Consider the following 12,475-nt stretch of genomic DNA (forward strand, 5'->3'; position numbering starts at 1 on the left):
ATACTGATTTCTACATATATATATATATATATATATATATATATATATATATATATTAGCAGAGGCCATAGAGAATAAAATGGTGTCGTTTTTATGTCACACGGTATGTGCACAGCGGTTTTCCGAACACAATTTAAAAAAAAACGCTTTAAACACTATAGCCCAATTTTCAGTAAAATGTAAAAGATGATGATACGCTGAGTAAATAGATTCCTAACATGTCACGGAATGGCAAACTACAATACCTAAAAATCTCCACATGTGGCTTACTACTATCTATCTATCCATTCAGTCATATCCGACCCTTGGTGCTTGCATGGACCGTCACTCGTATGCAACTTTTTCCATGAATTCTCTTAGCAATTATTTTTACAGGGTAGATTGCCAGCTCTTTCCCCAACCCCTACCATGCAGGAGATCCCACGTGGCCAGGGATGAAACTAGGGTAATTTAGACACTTACTACTATAATACCTAAAAATCTCCATAGGTGGCTTACTACTACAATACTTAAAAATCTTTAAAAACTTTTACAGGTTACCAGTTTAGAGTTACAAAGGAGGTCTAGAGCTAAAATTATTGCTCTCGCTATAACGTTTGCAATAATACCTCATATGTGTGGTGCTAACACTGTTTACATATGCATGCACGACCTAGGTATGTGTTCGCCTCTGCACAAGGAGGTGATGGGGGTGCTTAAAATTTTTTTTTTTATATATTTTATTTTTTAAAAATTATTTTTATACTGTCCCTTTATTTTTTTAACACTTTTATTTCAATCACAAGAAATGTAAACATCCCTTGTGATAGCAATAAAGCTCTTTATGTAGTCATCTGATCTCTCCTCTACCCTTGAAAGCATGAGATAAAAATAACTGCTAGATGTGAACAGGGCCTAACACAACAGCAATGGAAGACTCAGCCCAGCCTCAGTCACTGACATTGCCAGTTGCCACACAGTCTCTCAGAGTTACCTAATATGAACAGAAGAATGGCAGCAGCAGCACAGCAGTGGTAAGTCTGGAGGCACTCTCTGAGGCTAGGCCAAAAGGGAAAGAGGGACGCACCTGTGACCTGGAGAGCAGCCGTTCATTTATGCGGCAGACCGGCAGCTACACTATGCCCTTGTAAGCCTTGCATTCTGCGAGCCAGGGCCCAGGCAGAGCTCCTCCCCCCAAAGCCCATGGTGGGACGTACTGCAAGCCAATGGGAATACAGGGTGTAGAGAGTGGTGGGTGGGACTATGGGCACTGCTCCCACTGTGCTAAATGTGCTGCCTGGTGGTCAGGGCCGGGCTGACAACTCATGGGGGCCCCGGGCAATAGAAGATCACGGGGCCCCCTATTCCCTGCTCACACTCAAACATAACAGAACAGAAACATAACAGAAAGTGACATTCTACACACACAAGTTTACATTATATAATCAATGCATTGATCTCATGAATACACTGTCTCTACTCTTTCCCATTACTTTAGGACTCGTTCACATGGGCCACCAGGGGTCGGTAAAATCAGGCAGTAACAGCATAGTACCACCTTCTTGTGCAACCCATGTAAGTGTCTGAGGCTGCACCGCAACTGTTGTCATCGAATTCCCATTTTCTCTTCAATGGCACACTGCAACTGTCCCACAAAATGCACATGGTTGCAGGGTGATGGTGTGACATTTATAGGGATATAGCAGGCTGTGAGAAGGCAACGTATCACCTCCCATTAAACATGTCTGAGAAGTAATTCACCGTGGATTACTTTTCCAAGAGACAGCAATGGCTGACCCCTCTACCCATTCTCTCCCCTGATACTCCTGCACTGTTACCCCTCTACTCCCCAGATACCCCTTGCACTGTCACCTGTCTACCTCACAGATATCCCCCGCACTGTAACCCCTCTACCCATTTCCTCCCCACCGATACCCCCTGCACTGTGACCCCTCTAGCCATTCCTCCCCAATACACCCTGCACTGTGATTCCTCTTTTCATTTACTCCCCCAAATACCCTTGTACTGTAACCCCCTACACATGCACCACAGTACCACCCTCACTGTGACCCCTCTACCCATTCTTCCCCCTGATACCCTTGCACTGTGACCCCTCTACACCCCAGATACCCCCTGCACTGTGACCCCTCTAACCATTCCTCCCCAATACACCCTGCACTGTGATTCCTCTTTTCATTTACTCCCCCAAATACCCTTGTACTGTAACCCCCTACATATTCACCACAGTACCACCCTCACTGTGACCCCTCTACCCATTCTTCCCCCTGATACCCTTGCACTGTGACCCATCTACCCATTCTTCCCCCTGATACCCTTGCACTGTGACCCCTCTACACCCCAGATACCCCCTGCACTGTGACCCCTCTAGCCATTCCTCCCCAATACACCCTGTACTGTGATTCCTCTTTTCATTTACTCCCCCAAATACCCTTGTACTGTAACCCCCTACACATGCACCACAGTACCACCCTCACTGTGACCCCTCTACCCATTCTTCCCCCTGATACCCTTGCACTATGACCCCTCTACCCATTCTTCCCCCTGATACCCTTGCACTGTGACCCCTCTACACCCCAGATACCCCCTGCACTGTCACCTCTCTACCTCACAGATATCCCCTGCACTATGACCCCTCTACCCGTTTCCCCCCCACCGATACCCCCTGCACTGTGACCCCTCTATCCATTCCTCCCCAATACACCCTACACTGTGATTCCTCTTTTCATTTACTCCCCCAAATACCCTTGTACTGTAACCCCCCTACACATGCACCCCATCCCCCCATCCATTGTGACCCCTCTATGCCCTTGATACCTATGACTAAGTTCCCCCCATCCCGCCTCACCACTGTTTCCCTCCATACGCCCTAGATGTCCCCCAGCACTGTTATCTTATCAATACAATACCCCTTTTCTAATGCAAATACAATTATGTGAAGCTTTATGTGCTCCTCTCCAGCACTGTGACAAGGACTTACCTATGTACCATGTCATGCCGGCAGAAGGCGGTCCCAAACTCAGCAGCATTCACAGTCCACCACACAGTCACAGTTCCCCCTCACAAGGCTGCTTTCCGGATTCATGATGTAGTTGCTCACACGAAGACGACAGCTGTCAAATCTTCTGGATGATGTCAGGAGAGGGAATGTGCATGACGCGTTTCCAGGGACTTTGCCCTCTTTTTCAAATGCAAATTCAAAATGTACTTATACACTTTTTGGATTTGCTACACTGGATGGATGAGCATAACAACTCTTTTACCACAAGGCACCCTATTTTACTATATTTGTAACCTAAAAAGGTGGCTTTAATTTGCTGTTGGAATAATTTTTAAAGCAATTTTAATCACAAACGATAAAACACACAAATCCATTTAACTGATTATTGTATCACAGTTCCAAATTGAAAGTTACAAAACAGCCAAAAAATAACAGGTACAATTATTTTAATAAATGTCTTATTAACTTTTTAGAACCATTGATATAAATGAATACATATGGTTAACACTCAGTAATTACAGTTTTCTTAATTATAGTCATAGAGTTGTTATATTGGCTGTGAATCACAAAGGAATGCTCTCTTTATTCAAGAACACATTGAATGAGAACACATTGATAAAATATACACAAAACTCAAAAAGTGAGCAAGGTGTACTCGAATGAAAGGATGTTATCAATTAATTCATGCCAGTTTCTAAAGAGCTTACTCAAGGTGTCATGGTGGCTTTCATATTGGCTGACACAATCACATTTGGCTGTGAACTCCACATCCGTTCCTCTTTTAGGAAATCCATTCACCTTTTAAAAGAGAAACTTCCTCCTCTCAAAGCTGTAAGACCTTGGCGAAGTATATAAAGCAAATAGACTCATTGTGCAAATTTGAGGCCTCTTGATTATTAATTCTGCCAATGTTTTTGTCAACACAAGATTCCGGTACATAACTTCATAATGGTCACTTAGCAAATTTACCAACAGCAACAAAATTAGCATTAGACAACAAGCACTAATTGTGTTTTTTTCTTGGGGATGTATTTCATTAAACACTAATACCTCTTTAAACAGTCATTTTAATGCTTTATGCTAAAATATACCGGTATATTGCAAAATATGGAAGTTTTTTTTTTAATTTGTTTTATAATTCCTCTTCCTCTACACTGAGCTTTCATAGCACTGAACTGGTTGCTGGACCATTGTCCCAAACACTATTCATGTGCTTTAAACATTGCTAGAACATTTTTTTTTTTTACAAAATTCACTGATATCAAAGTATATTAGGTATTGCAAAGTCAGAATATTACAGTATTTCTTTCATGCATTACTGAGGGGCAGAAGATGGGGGTTGGCATACAATTCAGACCCCTACTAAGTGCTACACCAGAGAAACACCTAAAGCCAAATGGGTTTATTTACTAAAGCAAAATCTGGGTCACTTCTGCATATTAACCAATCAGCTTCAAGGTTTCATTTCCAAAGCTTATTTGAACAAGCTGAGATTAGAAGCCGATTGGTTTCTATGCAGAAGTGACTCTGATTTTGCACTCTCCCGCTGTAGTAAATAAACCCCACAGTATACATTCCTTTGCATCCAATGCAATTTGAACATAGCCTACAATTTTTCTGCAAGCTGCAAAAGAAACTGCATCAGTATGCTATAACATGTAGAAGCTAGAGGTAAACCTCCATTTATTGTGCAGATATTGTTACTGCATTGTTTAGTATTCTGAGTAATGCAGAAACTCTATTTGCATAATTGTAGGTGTTTTTTCCTTTTACTGCCATTTATATTTTCACTTTTCAGAATTTGGTTTTTTTATAGTCCCTTGAGAAATATACTGTAAATAAGTGTCACTAACAATGCCTTTACTTCTAAATCATTTTACTGAAACTTCTTCTTTTCTTTAAAAGAATACAGACAAATTAAAGAGATAAGAGCCATAGTCAGGGCTGGAATTCAGTGAAGCCTGTGGGTATACAACCCCTGCTAGGATTGCTTTTCTTTCTGGTTCTACCAGTGCAGACTTGGTCATAACTATCATGACAATGTGTAAAAAAGCTTATGTAAAGTTACTATGTTTCTGTTGATTGTGTCAATATCTGTAAAGGGAAAACTTATCAGCCCACTGTGCCTAACAGTAAATCCAGCCCTGGTCTTGAAGCAGCTCCAGCGATGGAAAATAGGAACAGGAAGAAATAAGATCCTGTCAAGGTCCTACCTTTTCCCTGAGGTTATGTTACTCCATGTGCTGGCATCCATCTTGGATTTCTGCTGTGCATGGTGGGAATCCTTTTATGCCTTCAGGTCTCTGAGGTCCATCCCCCAGAGGGGTGTGGCTGATGACATATAAGCCTGTGGCCCGCACATGCTCTTTGCACTTGTGTCTTTGTGTTGCTATTACTCTGTTCTGACTCTCGTGACTCTCCTGGTATCTGATTCGGCTTGTGACTCGACTATTCTTTGTATTCTCCTTTGATCTGACCCTCTGTTGCTGAACCCGGCCCGTGACCTGTGATTCTCGTCTGCTGTCCTGTACTGTTTTGTCCCGTTGTTGTTGACCTGGCCTGCCTGACCACTCTTTTGTCTCTTCCACCAGCTACACACCATTGGCGGCGGCCATTACCGCAGCTGAGGTGTCTCGGGGGCCGCGACCTGGTTCCTGGCTGCATCAAGTCCATCCCCACCATCAGGGGCCCTGGTGAAGGGCAGCCTGGGACTTAGACTCCGCGCCCTGAGGGACTTCGGTCTGTGGGTGGTGGTTGTCGTCAGCCAGTGCGTTACATTGTTAGGCCTGCCTGTCCGTTCCTTGGCCCCTGCCCTGACAGATCCACACTGGCTTTCAAAAGTGGAAGCAGGTCAATTTTTATACCACCTAAAGGATTTCGGTTTTGATAAAACAACTATAGCTACTTGGGTTCAAGGCAAACAAAACTACATAGATGTTAGACAAATGGTCAGACTAATATAATCCAACCACCTAATGTTTTTGTTTTCACTAAATATACATAGAGACAGAAAAAGATATTATGTCTAAATAATACAATTTTCAGCTTAAAGGATAAGTTTACCTTTCATGTTACACCCATATTCAGGGAAAGGACCAGCCCCCACTCCCCCGCCCCCATCGATCTACCATTTTGATAGCTAGTGGGAGATCTTCTCCCTCCACTAGCTGTTACAATTTAGAAAAAAAAAAGCAGTGTGGGACTCCCCCTGTCATGTCACTCATTCACAGTGTTCTGTGAATTGAAAAACTGCCTTTGCAGCTGTTGGCTTGCAGTTCTCAATGAACTACCATGGCGCTGATGAGCATTCTGGTAGTTCATTGATTCTTCCTGTCAGTGTGTATCAAGGTACGAGCTCACAAATACACTGACAGGTCTGCAGGAGTCCTGCAAGGCACCAACGTTCTGCTGATCGCTGATGCAATGCTTTCCAGGCTCCCAAAACAAAAAATATTAAATGCATGTGCAATTATTATTTATTTGTTAAAAAAGTGAACTTATCCTTGAAAAAATTAATTGGCTGGACTATTGTACTAGTATGGAAAACTAAGAACCTTTGAGCTGAGGGGCAAACACCACCAACCAGCACTTTAATGGTAGAGACAGGTTTACGTGGGCTAAAGGATGGTTGCCATGGTGTGGCAGGGATTGGAAGGCATGGTGAAAGGTTGGTTTTCTTAAAGAACATGGTTTATTGTGGCATATCTCTTTAAATCTTCCAGTATCCATTTCCATTGTAGCTTTCAACTTTCAGTCACATTACATATCACAGCTGCAAAGGAAACTGGTGAAAGCATGTAGCCATATGATGCCCAGCATCTTTGAGTGGCTATAAGGCCTACTCTGATCAATATTTGAATGGTGAAGTATCTCCACTCCAGGACAATCAGCCCAGCATATCTTATTAGTATTACACTCCTTGCCCCAGCTCAGTCTTTCCCTGAGAGTGAAGTTGTGTGAGGGCATTTATACAGTATTTTTCCTGATCATATGATAAGTAACATAAGTAAACACTATCAGTAATTAATTCTACACTATAATTTTGCTTTCAGCAATGTTCATTATTCTTTAACCACTTCCCGACTGGCCATTGCATATAAACGGCCGGACAGTGGCAGTGCAGGGTCGGGTGGCCGTTTATAAATGTCCTCCCCACACCCTGCTTGTGCGCGCTCCCTGGGAGCGCGCAGCACCGCGATCCGGTGCCGCTGTGTCCTCTGGACACAGTGAAACACCGATCGTCAGACGGGACCTCTGTACGAGGTCCCGATCATGTGATCACTGATTGGCCAATCAGTGATCACATGCAAAGTAGTAAGCAAGATGTCACTTGTGACATCATTGCTTACTACGTGTGAAATCTGTGAATGATCACAGAAGTCACATGGTACAAGGCTATTCACAACAGCCTTGTACCATGTGACAAGCTGTGACCAATCACAGCTCACTCAGTACTTCTCAATGAGTGCAAGAATGCAGACAGAGAGAAAGAGAAATGATTGCTTTTACATCCTATATGGGTGTAAAAGCAATCAGTGTAAAAAAAAAAAAAAAAAAATCTTCATCACCATGGTGACACTGTGCTGCTAGGGTGACAGTATGTAAAAAAAATAAATAAATAAAAAAACAATAATATAAAAAAATAAAATAAAAATGTAAAATAAAATGTTTAAAAATTATAATTTTTGGTTATAAACTAATTTGTTTTTTTGTTTTTTTTTTACTAAAAAGGTAACGGAATAAATTTTGGCAAAGATTTATGATGAAATATTATTTATTTGCAAAATTTTATAAAAAAAACACTTTTGTTCAAAATTTTTGGACTTTTTCATTTACATAGCAAAAAAAATTAAAATCCCAGCGGTGAATAAATACCACCAAAATAAAGCTTTATCTGTCTCAAAAAAATGGTAAAAAATTAATTTGGGTACAGTGTTGCATGACCGCGCAATTGTCATTCAAAGTGTGATAGCGCTGAAATCTGAAAATTGCCCTGGTCAGGAAGGGGGTAAAAGTGTCCGGTCTGGAAGTGGTTAAATTGACACAGGATGAAGGACCACCGTCCAAAAGCAATTTAATTCCCCAAAGGCAAAGAAACTGTATACAGTGTTGGCCTGGACAGCATCCAAACGTTTTACTCAGTGGAAGTGATGAGTTAATCAGTTTGCCCAAAACTTAGGACCATATCAGATCAAGACTAATCTTTGTTTACTTAAAGATATGAGCAAATCAATATGCCCAAACTTAGGAATATATCAGATCAAGACTAATCTTTGTTTAAAGAAAAGGATTCAGCAAATTAATTTGCTCAAACATAGGTTCAACTCAGATCAAGATACATCTATAAATGCAGAAATTCACAAAATTGTGGCAATTTGTACTAAAAGTTGCAGTGGGCACTCTAGTTTCATTAGCCGGTATGTTTTAGAAATCTCAGAATAATGGCAAATAGGAGTACAGTAGATTGGTACATTTAAGCCATGCCTGGATAGAATGCTTAGAGCTGAAGTTTAGTATATATTGTTTTGTTAGTGATACAGCACCAAACACGTGAGTATTTGTAATTATGTGTATCCCGCTATCTACAGGTGGCTGCTTCTGGTAAAATCATCCCTGCAGTGTTTCTTTCACATCCGCCAGAAACTGCCATGAGTGGCTCTCTTCTTGTGCTGTGAAGGTTAACATTTGCTGCTACTAAGAAAAGTTGTGCTATGAGCCTGTCCCCTTCTGCCTTCTCCATCATTCACAAAACTCATATTACTACACTATCACAATGCACTGTGAGTTCTGTGAATGGAGAGGAACAGATGAATGACAGGATCTCCACTACTCATTTAACCCTCTTCTCTATTTTGCCACAGACTCTTTCGATAACAAAATCTCTCTGGCCACACTTGCTCACCTCACTACACACAGATTTAGGCCCCAAACAATATAACCCTGGCAAACAGAAGATACCAGAAGTTTTCACCCTATATAAATTTGTCTTCCTAAAATATAATTCCTCCCTTGATGCTGACAGACAGACCTATTTTATTACTGTTATTGACACCCACTCAACCAGTCCTCATCAACTTTTTTCTGCTGTTAACTCTTTATATCATTCACCACCTCCTCCACCGAATAACAAATTTACTCCCAAGGACATTGCAAATATTTTCAAAAACAAGATAGATGTAATTTGTGATGAGATCACCACTCTACAGATATCCCCTCATATAACAAACCATGTCTACTACCACATTAAATTCTTTTCACTTTTGAACCTGTTACTACAGAAGAGGACTAACTTTTCTCTGATGCTCAACTTAACTACCTGCCCTCTGGACCCCATCCCCTCACAAATACTTTGGTCACTTTCTTGCTCTATTCTGTGCTCTCTAACCCACATCTTCAACCTCTGCATCTCTACTGGCAGCTTCCCTTTCAAAATATGTATTGGGCATCCTCATAGCCACAAATGTTTCCACACCAATATAGTGAATCACAAAACAAATGATCGCAAAGTGGCTTTAGTTAGCTCTCCACTCATAAGGAAACCCCTCTAACATGTTTCATCCATGTAGGGCTTAATCGTAGAGGTAGTAGAGGATTTTGTCCTGTGTGCTCACTATGCCCTCCCAGAGGTAGGGCTGTCATGGATTGATTGTGAACCAGCGTGACCAGCTCTCAATCATGTGACCACTGTGACAGCTCATCACAGTGGTCACATGATCAGGCAGACCTTTCTGCGCTTGGGCATAATATCCCATTTAAAGAGACACCAAGTTGGGTGGAAAAATGTTCATGCTTACATTCAAACTTTAAGCATGTCTGGCCTACAACTGAGTGAACTCCTACCTGGCCGATATCAAACTTCTAGACACCTACAGTCTGGCTTTGGCCCTCAGCACTCCACTGAAACTGCCCTTCTAAATCTCACTAATGACTTACTGTTAAAATGAATGGTCACTACTCCATAGTCATACCTTTAGAGCTTTCTACTGCCTTTGACCACACACTCTTCTTCAAAACACTTCACTCCAAGACTCTGCACTTTCCTTGTTCTTCTCCTACCTATCAAAGCGCTCCTTCAGTGTCACCCACAACTTAATTTCCCCTTCCATTTTTGTAGGGGTCCCCCAAGGCTGTCCTTGGACCCCTTCTATTCCCTGTCTACATGCCCTCCATTGGTCAATTGATTGCCTCCAAAGGCTTCCAATACCATCACTAAGGTGACAACACCTAAATCAGTTTTTCTACACCTCAGTTCACCCACTTAGTCTCCACATGCATTACTAATTTATTAACTGATATATTAGTATAGATGTCACACAGCACTGTATAACTCAGTCTTTCCAAAATTAAGTCCTCTCCTCTGACTTTTCCATCAAGATCATCCATTCTTTCATGTGAGGGTACTTTGTGTAATCCCTCTACTTTTGGCCCCACATCCGGTCACTATTCAAATCTTGCCTTCTTCAACTCTGTAACATTTCCAAAATATGCACCTTCTTAATCAATGACACCACCAAGATACCTATGCACTCCCTTGCTATCCCTTGCCTTGTCTATTGCAACTCCCTCCTCATTGGCCTAGCTCTACGCAAACTATTCTCTTTCAGTCTAACATGAATTCTGTTGCCAAATTCATCCACCTCACCAACCGATCGGTGTCCACCACCCTTCTCTGCCAATCCCTCCAGTGGCTTCTGATCACCTAATGAATAGAATTCAGAATACTGACAACAATATACAAGGCCATCCACAGCTCTGCCCTGATCACCTTATCCAACCTTGTCTCAAAATATCACCCAAACTGCCCTCTACGCTCCTCCAAAGGCCTCCTGCTCTCTAGCTTTCTTGCTATCTTTGTCTTTGCATGTAAACCTTTTCTAGAGCATCTCCCCTCCTCTGGAAGTTCTTACCGCAATTTCTCTGGCTACCTCAAACTATGTCCACCCTTAGACAATCCCTGAAAACTCATCTCTTCAGGGAAACCTACCCTTGCCTCTACTTAAAACCTTTTACCTTCTCCATCCACTAATCCCCCAGACTCTCACCAGTTGAGCCCTACTAACCCTCATGCTAAATGTTGTGGGCCAAAAAATATCTTGGCTTGGCATATAACTTGTTGATTTAAATACTGCCAACAAATAGTTAAATCTCTAAATAGCAAATAGATGTATTCACCAGTGTAGCCCTAGTAAACTCTTTTAAAAAGTTTATTAAAAACAGAATTAAACCTCAGAAAAAAATGTACCCCATTAGCTTTATGCCATAATGTATTAGAGTGCACAGCAACTAACTATCCCTAATCACAAACTGTCATCCCTATCTACTACAGGACACACTGGAAAATGACTACTGGGATCCTTCTATAATGAGGGAGGTGGCAGGGCCCCCATATTGACATCTCCAAGCCACCTGACCTAAATGTAAAGTCCAGAAAGTACATTTATTGTTAGTGGGTTGTTATGGTGTCAACATTGCACAGGAATGTGGGGTTTCAGTGAATAGGATGGGTAAATCTTACACCCACACTTGAGCTGAACTCAAACCTCATCCCTAGGTAGCCCATTGCAATGCCATTAATTTTGAATGGCACCCCAACTCACTAAGGCAATGCAGTACCATTGAACATGTCTTGCAGCGCAGCATAGCTCAAGGTAATGCAAGCTGTTATGTGTTGCATTGCAATGTGTCAGAGAAATGCTAACTGTTAATTTTTTTTATACATGCCGCATATAGAGCTCAATAATAAAAATGTGAATGGACCCTTAGTCACTAACCCAGAACAAGTGTGTAGATGAAAATGTTTAGCTTTCCTGATCCTGATACTTATTCTGGGTAAGTGACTTGTAATGTATTGAAGCCAGAGGCTCAGCATAACAAATAATATTCTGAACAAGGTCAGCTTTAGCAGTTTAAATATATCTTTCATAACAGGCTTCCTTTAAATGCCAGGTGACTAATCATAAAGATACAGTAGCTCAGAAGAAGAATATTGTGTACCATACAGAAGGAGACTTGTAGGAGGTTCTGCATTTCACCAGAGTTATTTTGCTTCAACTATTTTAGCTAAATCCTGCCTTTTATTGCAGCAGAAAAAGCTCTTCTGATCATCCTTTGTTACAATACTGCATTCAAATCTTTTCTGGGATATAGTTCAACGAAAAAATTTCACAAAAAGAGTGTAAAGGCATTTAAACGATGCAGAAAAGCCAGTTTGCAGCAGACACATACAGGCAATAGAAGTAATGTGCAAAAATACCATTTAAATCAGCATTTTCATTTTCAAACCACATGAGATCTTTTCAGCAAGATCTTTGGTTTTATCTGGAATACATGCTAATCACAAAAAGTGCCCATCTGAGCAACAGATATTACAGTGACAGTGTGGATACTAAGTTACATAAATAAAATAATCACATATGCATATGTACATGTACATGCTAACATAGGAAGATCAAAAGCAAAGCATACCTTTTTTATTTC

General features: G+C 41.3%; 1 long non-coding RNA gene across 1 annotated transcript in view; it reads left to right on the plus strand.

Annotated features, from left to right (window-relative positions):
* Nucleotides 1-884: 884 nt before the first annotated feature.
* Nucleotides 885-12,475, plus strand: part of LOC149473588 (uncharacterized) — a 35,272-nt gene continuing 23,681 nt past the window's right edge. The window contains exon 1 of the long non-coding RNA XR_016312558.1: nucleotides 885-1,013. This is a non-coding gene — a long non-coding RNA (uncharacterized LOC149473588). The remainder of the gene's footprint in view (nucleotides 1,014-12,475) is intronic.

The sequence above is a fragment of the Staurois parvus genome, unplaced genomic scaffold, assembly GCF_062004578.1.
Source record: "Staurois parvus isolate SC_StPar_1 unplaced genomic scaffold, SC_StPar_1.0 ptg000013l, whole genome shotgun sequence".
NCBI classification, from domain to species: Eukaryota; Metazoa; Chordata; class Amphibia; order Anura; family Ranidae; genus Staurois; species Staurois parvus.